Source organism: Euprymna scolopes, chromosome 9, assembly GCF_053919585.1.
Source record: "Euprymna scolopes isolate OS-2025 chromosome 9, ASM5391958v1, whole genome shotgun sequence".
NCBI lineage: Eukaryota > Metazoa > Mollusca > Cephalopoda > Sepiida > Sepiolidae > Euprymna > Euprymna scolopes.
This window is the reverse complement of record NC_136490.1, coordinates 96,047,695-96,055,219: the sequence shown is the minus strand read 5'-3', so window position 1 is coordinate 96,055,219 and position 7,525 is coordinate 96,047,695. Positions and strand designations below refer to the sequence as shown.

Here is a 7,525-nt window from a genome sequence, read left to right as displayed (position 1 = left end):
GTGTCTTAATACACTTTATGAGGAGTTTGATAGTGTTCTCAAAGGTCAAATCGTTGAACTTTGATCGCTTAACAACCAAATGTCTGGTTGAAAACCGATTAGAAAGATTTTCCCAAATCTCAATACCCCTTATATCAAATCTCGAGTCTGTAGACCGAAAATTGACAGAGTTATTTGGTAGGGACGTGCACACACAGACACACACAGATTTTTTCACTTTTATATATATATATATATATATATATATATATATATATATAATTCATGTTCAATTATTAATACCTGACAACAGTTGAGTTTAAAAGCAGAAGTAAGCATATTTATTTCAGCTATTTCAGCTTCCCTAAATTTACCACACGGTCACTTTTTGTAACAAGTTAGAGTATTCGGTGTATCTAAACTAGTATGCGACTAATCGCTCCGCCCAGTAATATGTTTTGACAGGGCAAAGCCGTATATATGCAGCTAATATAATAATACATTCCTGCTTGCAAGGTAGGAATAAATACGGTCTATGCATAACTTATCATTAAAGTTTTAGTTGCTTACCTTTTCGATGTCTTCTCATAATTATGCATTGCTTTCTTTAGGTTACCTATTCTTGCATGTCTATTAGTTGATACATGTTGCAATATTTTCGATATAAGGAAAGGGTATGATTAAAGAAAATTTGAAGATTCTAATTATAGGCACTAACAATATGAACTGACCAATTAAATGGATCCACGTTCTGTTAGCAACCAATCAAAAATAAACAAATAAAATAAATAAAAATAAATAATACTGGATTGTTTCGAATACCCGTACATAATTTTTCGTATTCACCCGAGAAAAATCTTTGCTCTTCGTTTGCAAAGTTTTAAATTTTTATACTTATACAGATTAGCTATCCACCGACAAATCGTCTAAAATGTAATATAACTTTCAATTCAAAAGTATATCCTCTCGGGTTTTATATTAGTCTTTCATGTAAAGTTATAAATTTTAGAAACCGGCATGTATATACGCCATCGTGGCATGGCGACTTCAGTTGCTGTGCTTTCTTTTTATTATCTTTAGATATTCTTTCCATATTCCTTAATCATTCCACATTTCAATTGAAATTTTGTGGCTTTAGCTGTATCTTACTCTAGAAGTACTTTGTTTCTCTCAGGTTTTTCTATTTTAGTGCTTCCGCAGTTTTTGTTTTGATAAATCTGTTTTATATTATTTGATATTTCTTTTCTGTTTGTACGATTCCAATTTGTATCTGTATCCTCTTAGCTTTCGCTCTTCTACTGGTGGTGGTGGTATTATTATTATTATTATTATCATTATTATTATCATTATTATTATTATTATTATTGTAGTAGTAGTTGTTGTAGTTATAGTAGTTGTAGTAGTAGCAGTAGGGGTAGTGTATATCTCACAGTTGTAATAGCATCGTTATCATTACAGAAGTCATTATCACGGTATCTGTTGCCATACGCCTTTACTCGTCGAAAAAAAAAATGGCTGCCACTTTTTCGATCCATTTAACAGTTTTGTCATTAAACCCGCACTCAAAATAATTTCCCGTCAGCGTCGCTGAATCTCCTGAAACAAACGACAAAAATAATAGATAAAAATTAAATGGATTAGGTAGATTTCCCGCGAGAGCTGTTGACCTGAAGATGCCACTATTAATTCTTCCTTCGGGCTGTCGTGTGACTCATCAAGCCGAAAGATTCCGAATCTTCAGGGAAATATTTTCTTTCCGAACGAACGAACGGAATATTAAATCACAAAAATATTAAATAAAGGAAATGGAAGACAGATACATTGAGTTCATATTTCAGTGAGACAAGATGACACAATACAAAATAAGAGGAATTGATGAAAATTGCACACACGTTTCAACACCATCCAAAATACGCATTTTCATCGTAAGAGAATAGATAAAATATGCATCAATGGGCTGACTGTTATGTTTTCTAATAAAGTTGATTAATTAAAGAAAGGGGCGTCATGTAGCATTTTTATTCTATAGTCTATGGTATGATTCGATATAAGATTGAACCCATTTAATATTCTGCGAAATAAACTGTTATGGCGCCATAAGTGCCCGAAATATAGTCAAAACTCGGTAATTAGTGCAAACAAACTATACTGAACTGAAAAACTAACTGTAGAGTGTTAAGATACGTCAGTCCGACTGCCAAGTGCGCATAACTTGTTTTTAACTTGTGCTAACGCCTAGATACATATTCTCCCGGTCTTTATAATAAGTGGAAGAATTAATTATTATTCATATGGTTGATAAACCACAACACATATACCTAAACCTTATTCCACAAGAGTCTAAGATTGTTTACTCCTATGGTTTTTGACGATTAGATCTGGATATTTCAATTGTGTGCCAATGACCACGTAGGACATATTTACAAACCGTTACAATTAGATTTAAGGTCTGCGATTCTTTAGTAATACCATCGATCAGTTTCTTAATGATATTCCAATTCCGTTCCACAAGTTCAGTTAATTTGGACGTTCATGTATACACACTGAGACGTTCGAAGCTGGTACGTTGAACTAAATTCGTATTTACTTATTCTACTTATGGCCCAGTTTGACATTTTGATTAACGCTTCAAACTCTTTTGGTTTACGCCTCAAAATAAATTATTTTGGAATGTTTCCTTATTTGTAACACTTTCATTTTCTACCCATTTTTTAATTGCTGTTGCGTTATTTCTGGACGCTGTACCGAATGATATGCTTTCTTTTGGGCGTCTTTCTGGGTTTGCACTTGACTAGCCAAGGCTTTGGTTTTTCATAGACAGCTTGATTTCGAAAGGATTTAACATAACACATTTTCGCTTCATGAAATTTTTTTAACTTGCCTATGTTCTGGCAAAAAATGTGATAACCTCCAAAAATTGAACTGATTAATCCAGTCTATGCCAAATAACTTTTTAGCGTTCCTTAATATGGATATTTTATTTTTTAATAATTTTTTTTACATGGAGTTCACCACTTGTAAAGGCCCAAGGGCCACTCGAGGATAAGGGTTATTGTGTGTACAGTAATCAATGGGATAGTGTAGTAATAGTATTGGAGCACTGATAAAGTGTCATTACTAAAGGGGGCAGTTCATCAGAAATTTGCTTGTGTTGGACTTGAAGACATCCACGTTGAAGTAGGGAGGGAAACAGGCTAGCGGAACAGAGTTCCACAGGTGTACAGTTCTAAGAAAGAAGCTTTGTTCATGGAATCTACGTTTTGATTTAGGAACAGATAAGGAGTGGGGGAAATTATTGACGGTGGCTTCAGCTAGTCGGGTGTTTTTTGAAAAAGATCGGCGAGGGGGACCAGAGAATGAAGCTCAGACGAGCACTTGCGATGGAAATAACGATAGAAAAAGATAGGCTCGCTACGTCTCTTATGTGGGAAAGAGGTTGCAGGGAAGAGAAAAGGGCATCTTCCACTAAACCACGAAGTCTATTTTGTACTCTATCAAGGCAGGATAGGCTGTTTTTAGCAGCTACTGCCCAGATGTGGCAGCAGTACTCCATCCTTGGACGTACTTGGCTTTTATATAGATAGAGAATTGCATCATTAGTGAGATATCTTCTGGAACGGTAGAAGGATCCCACCATTTTCCCAGCGACCTTGGCAACAGACCTGATGTAAGTGTTCCATTTAAGATCAGGCGTAAAGGTCAAACTCAAAAGCTTATCAAAACATTGGGCCTCCCCTAGACCAGAACCATCAATTTCAATTGATGACAGATGGGGATCAGAGCGTTTATGATGTAGAGATAGGAGCTTGGTCTTAGATGCATTAAAGGTAACCAGCCACCTCTTCCCCACTGTACCATGCGCTCAATATAAGAGGAGAGAGAATCAGAGAGAACATCATCATTTACGGCCTTTGATGTGTTGCCATAGATAGTCGTGTCATCAGCATAGATGTAAACGAAAGATTTTAGTATGTGTTTTGGGAGATCATTGATGTAGATCAGGAAGAGAGTTGGGCCCACTATGGACCCCTGAGGAACTCCAGCATTAATATTGTGGGCCTCTGATTTCTGCCCATCAACCACTACTCTTATGAGTCTATCAGAGAGAAATGATTTAATGATCGAGAAAACATTTCCAGTTATACCGTAGCTGGAAATCTTGTGTAGTAGGCCTTTATGCCAGACCTTATCGAAGGCCTTAGATATGTCAAGAGAAATTGCCCTAGAAATGAAGCCTTTGTCGAGAGATTCGCTAATCCTATGAGATATAACCGTTACCACATCTGATGAGGGTTTTCAGGGTGTTGCGAAGCACTTCTCCTTACGGCAACGTTTAAACAGTTTGGTAAGTATGGGGGGCAAGTTGTGGTTGTAAGTTTTTTAACACTATAATTGGAATACCGTCAGGACCAGTTGCTTTACTGGAGTCAGGTTTTTTTTCAGCGTGACGTTAACAATAATTTAACCCTCGAATTTAAGCAGTAACCGATTTTGCTATTTTCTTGGTTTCTAGCATGGTTAGTTTATTTAAACCTTTTCTATGTACACAAATTGAAACGAATTGTAAGTTTTCCTTTTTATTCGTGATTTTTACTTATACGTACGTCCTCATACTTGTGCCGTCCTGTTCGTCTTTTTTTGTTGATTTAACTCAGATTATATTTCCTTCATTCATTCAGCAATGTGAACCCGTAGGTCCAAATTTATAGCAGGTCAGACAGGTTCTAAGACGGTATGGGCAATCCCTAACCCAATGAAGGACGCCCCACCGAAAACAGAGGCTAGGTGGCATCATTTCCTGATTTTTAATGAGATGAAATTTCTTTGTAGGAGGGTTTAATATCTTTGCTTTGGTGTAACTTGTTTATAAAAAGTAAGAATATATTTTCTGACGTATCTTTCTGATGTGAACCTCACCTGACTCTTCACTAGTTTTAGAGTCGCCTAATACTTATAAGTTTTGGGCAGTCTTCAGCTGATTTTTGTAATATTACGTTTGGTTTTCCTTTCAAATTGATAAACATTATTCTTTTCATCCAGGGCAATTTTAGCATAAATTTTAGGAGTCTTAACACTATTCTTGTTTTATATAAGTAGGGTTACTATTTACAACTATATATATATATATATATATATATATATATATATATATATATATATATATATATATACACGGCATAATCACGTTGACGCACCGGTTCTCGTCAGATCACCGAAGTTAAGCAACGTGGAACCTGGTTAGTATAGGATGGATGACCATTTGGGAATTCTAGGAGCTGTATGTGCTCTCTGCTTATCTCGGCATTTGTTTCCAGTCATCCTGTAATTCACTCGCCACTGGTATTTAACAATATCGTCTCAGGAGAGGTGTGGTTAGAGATTGCGCACCTCCTGCCACAAAAATTTCACGTGCAAGCAACCCTTCGTGTGTATCCATAATCTGTCTGCTTATATATATATATATATATATATATATATATATATATATATATATATATATATATATGTGTGTGTGTGTGTGTGTGTGTATGTATATATATATAGATAGATATATATATATATAGATATGTATAATTATTTACTATAATAATTATTAAATACCTACCGACAATAGTCTTTCATCCTTTCGAGAATATTCAGTGCAGAGTGGCATGATTAACACCAGTCGATAGATCCGAGAACCCGGCGACAGAAGCCATCTCTCGCTTCATTAGCAAGGACCATATCCAAATGCTACCGTTAACCGCGAGAAATGCTGTTAAATTTTAAAAATTTATTTCATTAAATATTGTTTTCACGTCAGTCAGAGTTATCTAATCATTATATAAGGATCTGCGCCTATATATATATATATATATATATATATATATATATATATATATAGATTAAGTTATAAAATATATATGGAAATTAAGCTACACAGAATATTCTATGTTTCATCCACGCTAGGATTCATCAGGCTTATGCCAGAGTATGCATCATTATCATACAGGGTGACCCCCTAAAACGGGCTCCAACTCTAATTGGGCCCCGTTTCTTAGTGGTTTGTCCGAATGAAATGAAACTTTGGTCATAACTAGTTTATTATATTCAAAACATCACATCAAAACACTAGGGTCTTTGGCCTTTTTTCTCCGTTCTACAGCATATGTTCTAAATGACCTTCATTTAGCTCCGTGCATTTCTTGAGGTGCAGCACGAAGTTGTCCATTACGTTCTTACAGACCGAATTGGTAATGACTCTCATCTCTTCCCGGATGGCTTCCTTGAGTTCCCTGATGGTTCTGGGTTTCCCTGTGTAGACTCTGTCCTTAAGATAGCCCCAAAGAAAATAATCCTGAGAGGGCTTAGGTCCGGGCTATGGGGTGTCCACTCAAAATCAGTCTTGAGACTGATCACTCGGCCTCCGAAGTTCTCTTTCAGCCAATCTCGGGACAGGTTTGAGGTGTGAGAACTTGCTCTGTCCTGCTGGAACCAGAACTTGCTCATGACGGGTAGATGATCTGGAGCTCACTCCTGAAGGTTTTGAGGACCTCCACATACCGCTCCTTGATGACTGTCACTACTGCGCCAAATTCTTCGATGAAGATTGGTCCGATGATGCACTTAGCCGAGATTGCAGCCCACACCGTGCACTTAGGAGAGTGCAGGGGCTTGGTGGCTACTTCATTGGGTCTGGAGGACCTCCAGAAGACATTTGTCTTGTTCGCCTTTCCCTGAAGATGGAAGTGGACTTCATCTGAGGTCCAAAGGAGGTTAAGGACACTTGGTATCTCCTCGATCTTCTCGAGCATCTTGACTGCCATAGCCGTCATCTGCTTCTTGTCTGAGACTGTAAGGGTCTGCAGCGTCTGTATTCTGCAAGTCTCACGGGACATACCGACAGACTGATTTCGCTAACGCACAGAGCGTTTCGGACTCTGCTGGAGAGACTCCCTCACTCTTTCGACCAGCTTGGCTGTTCGTTTCTTGGGACGTTCGGAGTGGCTTCGACGGTTCTTTCTGACACTGAAAGTGGTCCAGCCAGTTCTGAATTCTGCTTTTCACATTCGAACTGACGCATGAAACTGTCCTGGGTTTTCTTAAACGAGCCTGTCTTGTAGTAAAATTTAGCGCAGTATATTATCTGTCCCAACTCCCACTGGGGTCTTGGTGTACTCAGGATCGTTGATTCTTCCATGTCCTGTAAAATAAGGGAAATCGGTGAATAAATAATCGAGAAATCACATAAAGTGTACACGGGGCCCGTTTTTTGGGTCACCCTGTATAATGGCGTACAAAAAAGGGGTCCTGTTGTGTAATGGACCATAAAGGGGTATGTTGTGTAATGTGTACCATAGCACCATATGTCGATATGTGAACTTAAGACCAAAGGTTCATCCTGATGTGTATACGTGTCACTATATGTCTATTGTTGATTCTTCACTATCTGAACCCGAAGTTATGTTGTTCCAATGCTACGTATCGTCTAAATGTTCATATGCGGCCCTGTGTGTGTCATACATGGATTTTTCAACATACCTTCATGTGGAGATATCGCATAAAG

General features: G+C 37.5%; 1 pseudogene; it reads left to right on the top strand.

Moving 5' to 3' along the window:
- The first annotated feature begins 5,147 nt into the window (after positions 1–5,147).
- On the top strand, positions 5,148–5,264 carry LOC145285106 (5S ribosomal RNA; annotated as a pseudogene).
- The last annotated feature ends 2,261 nt before the right edge of the window (positions 5,265–7,525 follow it).